The 14,035-nt window shown below is 40.1% G+C and overlaps 1 protein-coding gene and 2 pseudogenes across 1 annotated transcript in view; 2 read left to right on the top strand and 1 right to left on the bottom strand.

The window, feature by feature from the left end:
* Positions 1 to 14,035, top strand: part of F13A1 (coagulation factor XIII A chain) — a 418,063-nt gene that overhangs the window by 21,102 nt on the left and 382,926 nt on the right. The window lies entirely within an intron of this gene.
* The window catches only part of LOC100613846 (snRNA-activating protein complex subunit 5-like), a 214,219-nt pseudogene that overhangs the window by 21,102 nt on the left and 179,082 nt on the right, over positions 1 to 14,035 (top strand).
* Positions 7,669 to 8,603, bottom strand: LOC100613669 (calponin-3-like; annotated as a pseudogene).

Here is a 14,035-nt window from a genome sequence, read left to right as displayed (position 1 = left end):
AAGAGTAAGGGCCAGCAGGCGAGCGGCCTTCAGACAAGAGCAACACAGGCTCTGATGGGCTCGGTTTCTGCTGGGATGTGTGCAGATGGCCTGCATGCAGTCTGTCTTCTGCCACAAGCAAAGAAAGCCTTTCTGGAGGAAGGGAACATATTCCTTGCCACACCATGTTTTGTACTCAATCCATAGTTACTAGGCAAGAACAGGGGAGGAGGCACCAGCTGGCAAGGTGCAGCGCAGGGGAGGTGCTGTTGCATCAAGGAAGTAACTGTACTCCCTGAGGAATTGATGGGGTGCTCCGTGGGCCAGATGTGGTCCATGTAGGGGGGGAAGTCAGCCTGAAGGCACTTTAAGACCTTGTCCAGTGGCCAGGATGGAGGAGGTAATGGACTCCTCCTAAGAGTCTGCAAGAAGAACTGCAGGCGGGCTGAGGGGAAGCAGCTGGTTCCATTGGGAGAAAGGCCGTCACCCACTTTGGAAGACAATGGGCAGTTCTTACAAAACCAAACATACTCTTACCACAGGAGCCATCATTCACACTCCTTGACATTTACCCAAAGGAGGTGAAAACTCATGTCCATAGAGAAAATGGCACACAGATGTGTACAGCAGTTTCACTCATAATTGCCAAAGCTTGGAAGCAATCAAGATGTCCTGCAGGGAGTGAATGGATGAAGAAGCTGTGGTATGCCCATACAATGGAATATTACTCAGCTCTGAAGAAGAAATGAGCTATCAAGTAATGAAAACATATGGAGGAGGCTTAAATGCATATTACCAAGTGAAAGAGGCAAATCTTGAAAAGGCTTCTTCATGCACACTGTGTGATTCCAATTGTATGACATTCTGGAAAAGGCAAAACTAGGAAGACAGTAAAAAGATCAGTGGTGCCAGGGATTAGAGGGGAGGGAGGGATAAATGGGTGGAGCACAGAGGATTTGAGGGAACTGAAACCACTCTGTATGATACTATAATGATGGACACATCTCATTATACATTCATCAAAATTTATAGAATGTATAACAGCAAGAGTGAGGTCTAATGTTAACTGTGGGCTTTGAGTGATGATGTGTCAATGTAGGCTCATCAATTGTAACGAATGTACCACACTGGAGGGGATGTTGATATGGGGGGCTGTAAATGTGTGGGGCTGTGCATGTGGCGGTCACCTCCTTGTCTACCTGAATTAAGAGTTATGGCTGTACCTTCTCAATTTTGCTGCAAGCCTAAAACTGCACTAAAAAAAATTTCTGATTAAAAATTAAAAAAAAGCATCACCCATGTCTCATGCATTGCAATTGGAAAAATCCAACAGGAGAATCTTTGAAGTACTCACAAGGTGTCTATGAGAGAAAGAAGCAGCCAGCCATACTTGTCGCAAGGATGGCCCTGCTGTAGTGTGGCTCCTTTTCCCTAATCCCCTCTCCCCTGGTCCTGATTCTGGAGGACTCAAAGACTACAATTGGCAAGCTATGGTGGGAAGGGAATGCTGGGAAGACGGGAAAGAGGGAAGAGGGGTAGTACCCATAGTTCTCTTTGCAGGTGGCAGGAGGAGAGGAGATTTAATATTCAATCAAAGGGCTTTGGCTACTGCCAGGGACTGGATATATTAGTTTCTGACCTGTGACTGTGTTAGCAACTTAAAGTGACAGTAGAACCTGAGAGTGAGCTGAAATGTCATGACAAGTGTTCAGCTGAGGATCTGCAGGCACCTTGCAGAAACAAACATAAATCATCTCTGGAGGAAAGCATTTCTCTGCAAGCCCCTCCGAATTCCCATGGTTTAAATCCAACCTCATATGAACTCAAAAGTTACCAGCACCCAAGAAAGCAAGAACTCTAATAACTAAGGAACACATCATCATTTCAAAAGTACATGCAACATTTGCAAAAATTGGCATGCAGTAGTCCTTAAAGCAAGTCCAGAAAAACTTCAAAGAATTACTATCAGAGACACATAACATAGAATTATAATGGGAATACTAATTACCAAAACAGAGGATAAAGTTAAAGAGGTAATTTGAGGAAAATCAAAGTGAACATATGAGAAAAGAAGAAGGATTAAGAATTAGTGAACTACAGAGCCAACTTAAGTTAGGGGAAAAAAGAAAACAGAATAAACTCAAGAAAGCAGCAGGAATGAAAAAACAAAAGTAGAGAAATAAATGAAATAGTAAACTAAAATACACCAGAGAGATTTGACAATGTCAGAAGTTGTGTTTTGAAATACACTAACAATACAGATAAAACTCCAATGACTTTACTCTATGGAAATGAGAGATGGCACAAGTAAACAATTAGGAATAAAAAAAGGGATATACTCATGAGTACAGAAGACATGATGAAAGAAAATTATATAAAAAGTTACATGCTAGTAATTAGAATGTTTAGATAAAAGGACAAATTTCTAGAAACATCTAACTAGCCAAAACTAGTTCAAGGAAAAAATAGCATAAACAATCCCATAATGATTAATTAAAGGTAAAATTAGTAGTTTAAAATGTTCTCATAAAGAAACCCAGGCCTGGGCAACATGGCAAAACCCCATCTCTACAAAAAACACAAAAATTAGTTGGGTGTGGTGGCACGTGCCTGTGGTTCCAGCTACTTGGGAGGCTGAGGCTGGAGGGATCGTTTGAGCCCAGGTGATCAAGGTTGCTCATTCAGTTATAATCACACCACTGCACTCCAGCCTGGGTGACAAAGTGAGACCCTATCAAAAGAAAAGAAACCCAGGCCCAGATCCTTGATAGGTGAGTTTTACCAATCTTTCAAGGAAGAGATAATTATACTACAGAAGATCTTCCTGAGAGTTAGAAAAAGAGGGAGTTTATTTTCTAAGGCTACTATCATCTTGATTCCAAAACAAGACAAAAATAATATGAACTTACTTATGAACATTGTCACAATATCTTAAATATTGGTAAATTAAATCCAGCAATGTATGAAAAACATGGTCACATTGGGTTATATTGGGATAAAAATTAGCTTAACAATAGAAAATTATTTTATTGAATTTGTCAATCACCACATTAGAGGAGAAAAGCATTAAGACGATGTCAACAGATGCACACAAAGCACTCGATAATGTTCAACATCTATTCATAATTACCATTACTACCAGTGTAATTTGTAAATTCAATGCAAGCTACCATAGGAATAAGTGCAGATTTATAAGCAATGCTAATTCTAAAATGTATGCAGGAAAGCAAATATCCAACAATAACTGAGAAATTCCTGCGGAAGAAAAGGTGCAAGTGGGGATCCTGCCTTATCAGAAATCAAGGTTTAGTATAAAGCTCTAATAATTATTATAATCCAGTATTGGCTCAGATCTACAGAAATATAGACCAATGGAACAGAACCGAGAACCAGAAACAGACCCCATTCATAGAAATATGATTTGCCCAGTGAAGAAAGAATGGGCTGTCCAATAAGTAATGTGGAGGTAATTGGCTATTTATGAGGAAAAAAGGAAACTGGATTCCTTCATCACACCATACACCATAATCAATTCCACACGGATTACAGACCTTTACAAAAAAATTAGGAGAATGTCCTTATGTTCTTGCAATAGAAAGGATTTCTTAAACAAGGCATGAAATAAAAGCCATAACAAGAGGATGATATATTTAATCACAGAGAAACAGGGCCAGGTCATGCACAGCCCTGTAGGCTCAAGAAAGGGACTTGGTGGTCATGCTTGGAAAGGCAGTGGAGGGTTTTGAGCAAGAGTATTATGTGTTTTACACTTTTAAGAACCACTTTGGCTTTGTGAATAATAGACTGTAGAAGGCAGGAATTTGGATGACTGAAAGTAGCTAGCAAGAAGTCTCTTACAGCAGCCTAGTCATGAGCTCATGGAGCTTAGATAAGGTGGTTATGGTTGAGACAGACGGAATGGAATCAGTATCTATTTTGTGAGAGGAACTCGTAGAGTAGGCATAGATTTTAACTGAATGAGCTAAATCAAAGATAAGTCAGAAGATTTTTGGCCTGAGCAACTAGGCAGCTGTGATGCTATTTACTGAAATGGAGAATCCAAGGAAGGAACTATTTAAGGGGCCGCGGAGAAAGGATCCAGGAATTGTGTCTTGCCTTTTAGCCAACCAGTCAGCTTGGTAAAGAAGGCATTTAGATACACGAGTACAGAGCTGAGGTCAGGAGTGGAGATACATAAATTTGGAGAGTCATCAGTATATAGATGGTATTTATAGACATAAATTAGGTAATTTGGGACCATGCCACAAAGGATCTACGTGTCAAACAAAAGCATTTACTCAACCTGGAATATTTATGTGCTCAAAAAATATTTGATGATTCAAAGTTTTTGGGACTACTTGTATTAGATTTGTTACTTTCTTACAATATAATAAACAAACATAAAATTAACACTTTGTCTAGTGATTCTTATTAATGAATATTAAACTGTCTTAGCATTTGCATTTAGTAATAGAAAACACATCAGACAGAGTTGGGAGAATAGGGTTTTTGTGCTTGCTCTGCTGCTTCTAAGTTATGAGATCTTGAGTAAGTCATTAATCCCTTTTTCTTACAGATTTCTCAAGGGTGTTGGACCAAATGCCTTCTAAGATTCTATGATTACAACGGAAGATGCATTATAAAAAACATTCTTTGTAGCAACATTAGCATTTCCGTTTCGAGGAACTGGCTTTGTTTAAAAAAATAACAAATCACATGGGGTTAGCAGGAGAAAAGGAAATAGAAGAGCTAAATGTTCTGCACTTGCAGTCAGCAGGATTTAGGAATTGAGAGGAGAGAGAGGAGAAAGAGAGGGAACTTAGCAAGATGCTGAGGGGGCAGAAGCTTCACTAGGGTTGGTGTGACCAGCAATCCCATGGCAGGGAGGCGAGCCAAAGTGGTTTTGGAACCAGGTTATACTATCCTCATCTGTTGTTTGCATTGCTATGATGTAAATTTCTTTGATCTTCTCCAACCTCCTGTATAAAGTCTGCCAAGTGGAGTATTGGTGTGAACATGGGCTTTACTTATTGCTTGTTTTCTGAATTTTGTTTGTTTGGGAAGAAAAGCCACTTCCATATCTGGATTGATTTGGTACAGAACAGAAGCAGCCTGTAGAGGACTATGCTAGGATCCACATTGACATCCAATTGAGTAGAAATACAGGCCTGCAGTCAGGGGTAACCATAAGAATGTGAGGCTCCTCTGGGAAGCCCCATCCATCATTGATTGGCAGGGTGCCAGACTGTCCGCAAATCTTGGTCCTGGCATTTAATCCAAGGAAGTTAAAAGATCAGGGTGACCCTCAGCTCTCACTGGCTCTCATTGGCTCTGTATGCACAAAACTTGTAGATTCTGAACAATTCTGAGTATTCCACCAGTTCTTCATATAATACTTATGTTGCTATGACAGACTTCTTTGCATTATTTGAGGCAATTCCATCTATGTATTTTTCTACTTCTGATTGGTATTTATATAAAGAGACTCTTAAAACCATTTTTATCTAGTCATTTATATTTTAATCTAGCTTTTAATAGGAATTTGTGGAGAAACAGAACATGAGTTTAAAACAAGCTTGTATTCACAAGTGAGTCACATGCTAAAACAAGATTTCTTTCTTTTTCTTTCTTCTTTCTCTTTCTTTCTTTCTTTCTCTTTCTTTCTTTTTCTTTCTTTCTTTCTCCTTCCTTCCTCCCCCCCTTTCCCCCCTTCCCCTCTTCTCCCCTTCTCCTTTTCCCCTCTTTCTGTCTCTCTTTCTTTCTTGGAGGGTCTCACCCTGTCACCAAGGCTGGACTGCAGTGGTGTGATCATGGCTCACTGCAGCCTCCACCTTCTGGACTCAAGCAATCCTCCTACTTCAGCCTCCTGAACAGCTGGCACTACAGGTGTGCATCACCACACCTGGCTAGTTGTTTTGTTTTTTTTTGTGTGTGTGTGTGTTTTGTAGAGATGGGTTTTCCCCATGTTGCCCAGGCTAGTCTCCAGCTCCTGGGCAAGTGATCCTCCTGCTTCAGCCTCCCAAAGTGCTGGGATTATAGGCATGAGCAACCACACCCAGTACAACAGGATATTTTCTAATGCAGAAGAAGGAAGAATTGTATTTATGTTTTTCTTATGCAAGAATTTTTTGTTTGTTTATCTGTACAGGATGACAAGGAACTATTCAGCATGAAGAGGAAAAAAGAGAAAAACTAGAATTCATTGGAAAAAGTGTTGGGGGTTAACCTAAGTTTTAAAATTTCCTCTTAGCAATTAGATCTATTGTCCAATTTTCCCCTAATTATTCTAAAATAAAAAATTGAAAACTCATGATTAATGTGTTTAATTATTTTATTTTTTGAATGTTCAAACAAAATTTATGTATAAAAAATGTAGTGTGGGCTGGGTGTGGTGGCTTACATCTGTAATCCCATCACTTTGGGAGGCTGAGGTGGGTGGATCGTGAGGTCAGGAGTTCCAGACCAGCCTGGTCAACATGGTGAAACCCTGTTTCTACTAAAAATACAAAAAATGGCCGGGTGTGGTGGCTCACGCCTGTAATCCCAGCACTTTGGGAGGCCAAGGGGGTTGGATCATGAGGTCAGGAGTTCGAGACCAGCCTGGCCAAGATGGTGAAACCCTGTCTCTACTAAAAATACAAAAATTAGCCGGGCGTGGTAGCACATGCCTGTAATCCCAGCTATTCCGGAGGTTGAGGCAGGAGAATTGCTTGAACTCGGGAAGTGGAGGTTGCAGTGAGCCAACATCACGCCACTGCACTCTAGCCTGGGTGACAGAGCAAGACTCTGTCTCAAAAAAAAAAAAAAAGAAATTAGCCGGGCTTGGTGGAGTGTGCCTGTAATCCCTGCTACTCTGGAGGCTGAGGCAGGAGAATCTCTTGAACCCAGGAGGCGGAGGTTGCGCCATTGCACTCCAGTTTAGGCAACAAGAGCGAAACTCCATCTCTAAAAAAAAAATGTAGTGTGATAATTTCATGCTGAGACATTCAGCAGTCAATACAGTTGAAGGATACAGAGCAGCTCCACACTGATACATTGGCGAAATCAGGAAGAGCAAATGCACCACCCGGATCTAAATGTCTGCAGACCATTTCATACATACTCCTTTGGAAACATCACTCTTTCTGAAAAGATCTTGTCAGCTAAGGAAGAGAACGAGTACAAATATAATCATAAACACACACTAATCATGACTTTATTTAAAAATTAAACAATATGGTGGCAACATTCATTATGTAAATTTCTAAAATGTTGCATCTTAGGTTTGGTTGGCAAAGACCATATTTAGAAATAAGGATGAGCTTAGTCTTCCAGGCAGAAATCAGATACACTAAACTGTACAAAAATAGTAGTTTCCTATTGTTTGAAAATACTAGTTTAAGATTGTAAAAATGCGTAGATCTTTAATAAAAGAATTGGCTGTGCAAGAATTCTCCCCTTTCACAGTATTCCTTTTTATTTCAAATGCTAGTTATTGGTTATGCTGTAGGATTTAACTATTACAACAAGAAAAGGCAACTATTTAGGGAAGAGGCAGATACAGGAGAAAGGAATGTATATAAGTCAATTTTTTTAAGGTACAATAAGCTTAATAGTGTTTTAGGAAGACAAGATAAAAATTATTTAAAGATAGCTTGGTTCTCACTGAATGAAAACAGTAGACTAAATACTGAGTTCTTTTCTGTGAATCTAGTGATCAATGCCTTGGTCGCCATATTGGTAATCTCTAGGGCAGTCACCTTGGTACTCGCCATGTTAGTCATCTGGGTATTCTGTGTAATAATCACTATCACTGATTTTCAAACCATTTGTTTCTGTTGTGAATGATGGTTTCTGTCAGAGCAGCACAGTATTTGCGACCATATACTTGCCCCCCAAGCCCAGGCACACCCATTCTTTTCTGGGAAGCCACTTTGTTGGTACCCATCTGTAGAGAAATTGTCAAGTGGTCTACTGGCTGTAATGTTAGCTTCTGATAGTAGATGGCCCTTCTGGTGCCTGGTGCTAACATCCCTGCCTGGCTGTCTGCTTTGTTAGTGACCATCTGCAGACAAATTGTGGTCTGGTCAAAACGTTTGTCAGTTTGCATGTTGGGATCATAAAGATGCCTGTAGTCCCGTAAGTTGACATACCTGCCTGGCTGGCACTTCGTTGGTTCCCATCTGCAATCCAATTACAGTTTCAGCAGCTTTTAATTTTCCTTCATCCTAACGTCGTGTTTGTTTTTCTGCATATTTAACCCTGATGTCCATGGCTGTATCCTTTTGTGCTTGCCAACCTACTAGGGCCACCAGAGTAGCCTGAACTTGGGTCATGTTTCCATCCTAAAAAGATCACTTACTTCAAATATGTCACGTGGCTTCACACCATAAGCCTGAATAGCTTTAATAAAGTTGCCAATATTCTCCGCTGAGGCCAGTTTAATGAGGACTCATTGACTTTCTTCATTGGGCCTGCCTGCAGCTTGTTGATGAGTTCACAGAGCAGGATGCCCTCCTTGAAGCCCAGCTGACCTCTGCTATCCAGTTGTGAAAATCTTTTGTTTGATAATCCTATTTGGAAGCAATCTTGATCTTGACTTTGGCCGAGAGCTCGTAGGAAGGGCCCTAGTTGAAGTCAGCCATGATGGTTCGGGTGGTGGGAAGAGGCTGCACTCGGGGGTCCTGATCTCTCGCGTTTGGGTTTCAGGCTCCTGGCAGAAGGAGTGGCCCCCCGGGGATGCTCAGAGCTGGCTCTCTTGGGCGCGGTGCCTGGACGCCTGGGTCCCACGGGGCTTGCAGATGCTCCAGGGCCTCTCCGGATCCTGCTGGCTGTCTCGCTGGCTGTCCGCACGGAGGCTCCCTACAAATTCAACTTTTTATTTTGCCTAAAAACACTGCTTTTTTTTTTTTTTTTTTTGCGAGAGATGTAAAAATAAAAATATGCTTCCTAGTTACTTCTATTCTGTCTGTTAATCTGTGGAATAAGGGCAGTGGAGAGAAGAGCAAAAACTGGCCAGAGGCTGCAAGCCAGCTCAGAGCTGCTCGCGTGGGGCAGTCTGGTTTGCAAGAATTCCACCTCAGGGGCTGGAAGGGCTAGGGGTGAGGTCTTTGGAAAGCTGGAGAAGAGGAGAGGTGCCAGAAGACAGAAGGGCAAATGTTGTCTCAGTTTTCTTTAAAAGAGGGAGAAGGTGGAGTTTGCTAACTTATACCAGTGAGTTCATCACGTTTCTCTTTCCCTAATTTTTGAAAATTGTATTGCACGCGTTTACCCGACATTACTTTTTAACCAATCTAACGTGGGTGTTAGCGCAGGGTCTGGGCAGGAGGCCTGTGTTGGACTTTCAGGCCCACTGTGTATTATCTGTGAGGCTGTGAGCAACGTGACACATTTGCACTTCAGTTTCCCTATTTGTAAAATGGGAATAATAATGTCCCCCACATAGGGCTGTTGCAGGGATTCTGAGAATTAGGAGGAACATATCTGGCAGTGACTAGCACGTTGTAAGCACTATACAATTATTCGTGGAGAAAAACCAGAGATTTTTATTGGATGTTTAGGTGTTCCCCGTTTTGTTTTTTTCTTTCTTTCTATTTTATTTTTTGGTAAGCATAATGTTCTGATGAACATTTGTTTCCAAAACTCTTTGAAAACATATCCAGTTATTTTCTTAAGATAAATTCTTAGCTATGAAAACATTTGGTAAAAAGGTATGTACAATTTTAAGACTTTTGAATTTTATTTCCAGACTAACAGAAAAGCTTTTCGCACTCTTCCTAGCAGTAAAACTGTAGGCATTTCCACTGGAAAAAATAATTATATGTGTGTGTGTGTGTCCCAATTTGCTGAATGTGGGGATGTGGAAATAGTATTTCACTGTTGTTTTAATTTGCATTTATTTGATTAGGGCTCTTTACTTGATTAATGGTTCAAGCCATTCTTGTGTAATTCTAGTCCAGCGAACTAGCCACTCCCATTACTGCAGGCAGCTCTCTCATTTCTCTCACTGGTGAATATAGATCACCAGTCCTCTCAACCATTCATCATAGGAAATAGTTTTCAGAATAAGTTGCCCTATTCTGAATGTGTTCTAGTTTGTCATTGTTCCTCTTAAAATATGGCTGCAGAATCGAACATGTGTGGTCATACCAGCTGTTACGTGTGCCAAAGAATAGGATGGTTCAATTATAATGTGTTTTTCTTTGGAGAATCCATTAGTGTGCAGTTTCCTTTGAGTTTCTATTGAATCTTGCAGTGATTTAGGGTGGATTTAGGCCAGAGTAGTTTTGACTAAAGGACTGTTTTTAAAAATTGTGTTTTAAATGACTTTTTCTCCTTTAACTGTTTAATGCTGTTCTAAGACCACACGGTGGAACTAGTGCCATTTGGGCTCTGGATTCTCTACTTCCATTAGAGTAGCACTGGGTTATATTAGCTATGTTAGCAGCCATCTTATGCTTTGCTTCCTGTAAAGTTGATGGTTAATGGAATGGATTCTTTCTATGTAAAATGATTGAGACATATATAAGAGGAACGAAGGTGGCTGGCTCTGATTCTGAGAGATTTAGCTCAGCTAATGAACAACTTTGAAAAGAGAGAATGGGAGACTTTTTAGTGTTCCTCTGATTGTTCTTCTGGTGCATCAAGGAGATATTAATACCACTGTTGTTTTAAAGCCTTTAAAAATGCGTACACCCCATGGTAATTAATGTCCTCTGCTCATTCATTTTATTTACCTGCAAAACTCAAGGATGAAGGTGGTGGACTTGTGAAATATTTTGAGAGACAATAAATATTGCACATTTATGTGTGAACCACATTTATATGTGACTCATGCATTCCATATGTTTTATTCCATTCATTCTAGGGTACAGAAGCTAGTGTGACCTTTGATGAGGCTAAATTCGAGTGTTATTGTTGGAGCTGGGTAATGAGATATACAGAATATTAGACCTAGAGGGGGCTGGTGTGAAGGTAGGAATTGTGAGCAGAGTGAAAGCTTTTTACTAAATGAGGCATCTAATTTGATGCTGAGGACTAAGATTCCAAGAGCTGTCTGGCCTTGAAGCAGAAATGGAGCACAAATGGGAGAGACAGATAGCTCTTGCTGAATCCAGTGGGGTCTGGTATGGAGGGGTGAGATGATGTAAAGGCGTCGGCGAGTAAATTCAATTGGATGGGGTTCCCCATTGGTGGTCAACCCGTGTCTACCTCTAGGGTTGAAGCTGTTGATTCGCCTGGTGGTTTTGTGATTTTATGAGATAATGCCTAACAGGTATGAATCTGAAGTGAGCTAAATCAAAATATCTCTAGGATGGGGGACAAAAGAGGAATAGGCACAGAAATGGAGAATTGTGATCTTAATCAACCAGAGAATCAAACTCACTAAGTGAAGTGTGGTTGGGTTACTCTTACCTACTATACTCAGAGTGATTCTTTAATAATGTGACATAATTTGAAAGCCCTTATCAGTTTTACAGGTAAAAAACCTTAATCCAAATGGGGATTTATAACTGTGTATAAAAATAAACTGATGCAGGAACTAAAAAGAATTATACTTTTAACTTTAGGAGAAGACACAGATTTACTTTTCATTAAATACTACACCAACCAAGTTCTCTGGCTAAAATTTTCATGACACTGATTAACTTTTGTGTTGCAAGTACATTTACTCCCATGTTTCACTGCATATTTTTCTAATATACACTGATGTTTTAAACTTTTTGTTATACGCAAAATATCTTACTCATAGAACATAATTGTTGTATTCAGCAATTGCAAATGCCATTTTGTTGGTGGAATTCTGAATTTGACACATCAGCTTTCCCTAATTGCCCATGGAGTTCAAGAAAGTAGAGTGGTTTCTACACCTTTATAGTGGCTTACCTGGATTTTGCAAACTCATAGATTCAAAATGTGCTATTATATGAAATAAGTAAGGGATAGCAGAGGAAACATAAAATGAGTCTAATGTAATTGCCACAGCCCTTGAGACCCCCACTCTCTTGGGAGAAGCTTCTGGAACACACTGTACCTTTCTATGACATATCTGCTTGGAGATGCATGTCCTGCTGTTGGGTTTTCCAGAACATTCTTTTAAGAGGAGCTAGCCTCCCTGCTGAACAGGGGCGTTAATTTTTCATGGACTTACACTGTGATGAGGAGCATAAAAAGAAAGAGAGCTTTAGAAAAATAGTACTGAAACAAAATAAAAGAAGTCCTTCTCCGGTTTACACAGAAAATGGAGACTGTTATTGATATTTTGCTTGTTAGCAGACACGGAAGTTAAATACAGAGCAATTTAATGCAATTAACTCTTTGATGTAAATTTCCTGGGAAAGGAAGAAAGATTTTGCCAAGTCTAGCCCATTTAGAATCAGACTAGATTCTACTTGGAGGCTGCAAATATCACATTTTCACTCTGACAAGCAATTCTGCTTGGTAAAAGAGTGGCTTGACCCAGGGTAGGTGCCTATAATGACCCGAGGTAAGTCACTGGCCATGTGAACCTCTGATTCTCCACCTGTTAAATAAGGGAATCTTAAAAGCTTTCTCCGATTATAGAGTTATCCAAATCTACATCAAAAAGTTTTATCATATAGAACAGTATTTTTTACATTAAATCTGGATTTGCTGCTGTTTTCATAGAAACAATACTAATATTCACTTCTTTCTGCTTCTTGATATTTAATCTTACCTAAAAAACTGTGATTTTCCCCGTGTTTCTTAATAGTTACATACCTAAAGTCAGCATGTTGTCCCAAATAACTCCTCAGTCTGTCAAGAACTATTTAATGTCAATTATCTAGAACTTGATCTGCAAATATATAAAAGTCAAAGCCACATTGGTTCTTTTTGCCATCTGGTTTGCCTTTCATTTTTTGGAGCATGGGAACACCAAGTTGAAGTGATTAGGCTCCTCAGTTCATGATAAGTGATCATCACTGGTCATGGCACTGAGGTAGGGAGCTTCTAAGGTGGCCCCCAGTAATCCCCACTTCCTGGTTCTCATTCCCCCATGTAATACTCTTCCCTTAAGTGTGGGCTGGACCTAGTGACTTGCTTCTAGTAAATTGAATACAGCAAACATGAGACCGTGGCTTCCAACTTGTACATACTATCTCCTGCTCTGTCACTTGCTCTGAGGAATCAAGCTGCTGTGCTGTGGGCTGCCCTATAAAGAGACTCATATGGCAAGGAACCAACGGCCATGAAGAACTCAGGCCCTTAGTCCAACAGCCCACAAGGAACTAAATCCTGTGGCTAATAACCATGTTGGTGAGCTTAACAATGGATCCTCAGACTGTCATCTGAACTTTCAGATGAGACTGCAGCCCAACCCTTGACTGGAGTCATCTGAGAGACCATGAGTCAGAAGCATCTAGCTAAGCCGTGCCTGGATTCCTAACCCATACAAACTTTGAGATAATAAACATTTATTGTTGTAAAGCTACTACAGGCCAGGTGTGGTGGCACATGCCTGTAATTTAGCACTTTGGGAGGTCAAGGTGGCAGGAACACTTGAAGCCAGGAGTTCAAGATCTGCCTAGGCAACGAAGAGAGACCCCAATTCTGCCAAAATGCTACTACTTTTTAGGATAATTCATTATGTAGCAACAGCTGGTATAAGTACTCAGATTTTTAATTAATTATTTTTCTTTTTCATGCCCCAATCCTGCCAGCATTCTTGTATCCTACTTAAGCACATGCTGTAATGTTTTTAATACTTTTCCTTAAATATATATGAATGGTTGGAAAATTTGTAATGTTGTCTTGTGTTTACATTCTTTATGTAAATGGAACTGTGTTATATATTTTATTCTGTGTTTTAACTTTTATTACTTCACTCCATGTTTTTGAGATTTATTCAAGTTTCTTATCTAGATATAGCTTACTACTTTTGATTATTGCCTAACATTTCATCATTGGCATTTTAATCATCCATGTTCCAAGTGGCGGACACTTAGGTAACTTCCAGGTACTTGCTGTCAGAAAACAATATTGTAATGAGCACAATCACATCTGTCCTCTTACAGATGTGCCTGTTCATATCTAGGAGTTGAGATTAATGGGAAAA

This window comes from Pan troglodytes, chromosome 5, assembly GCF_028858775.2.
Source record: "Pan troglodytes isolate AG18354 chromosome 5, NHGRI_mPanTro3-v2.0_pri, whole genome shotgun sequence".
Taxonomy (NCBI): Eukaryota; Metazoa; Chordata; class Mammalia; order Primates; family Hominidae; genus Pan; species Pan troglodytes.
The sequence above is the reverse complement of the archived record's forward strand: the minus strand, read 5'-3'. Positions and strand labels throughout refer to the sequence as shown.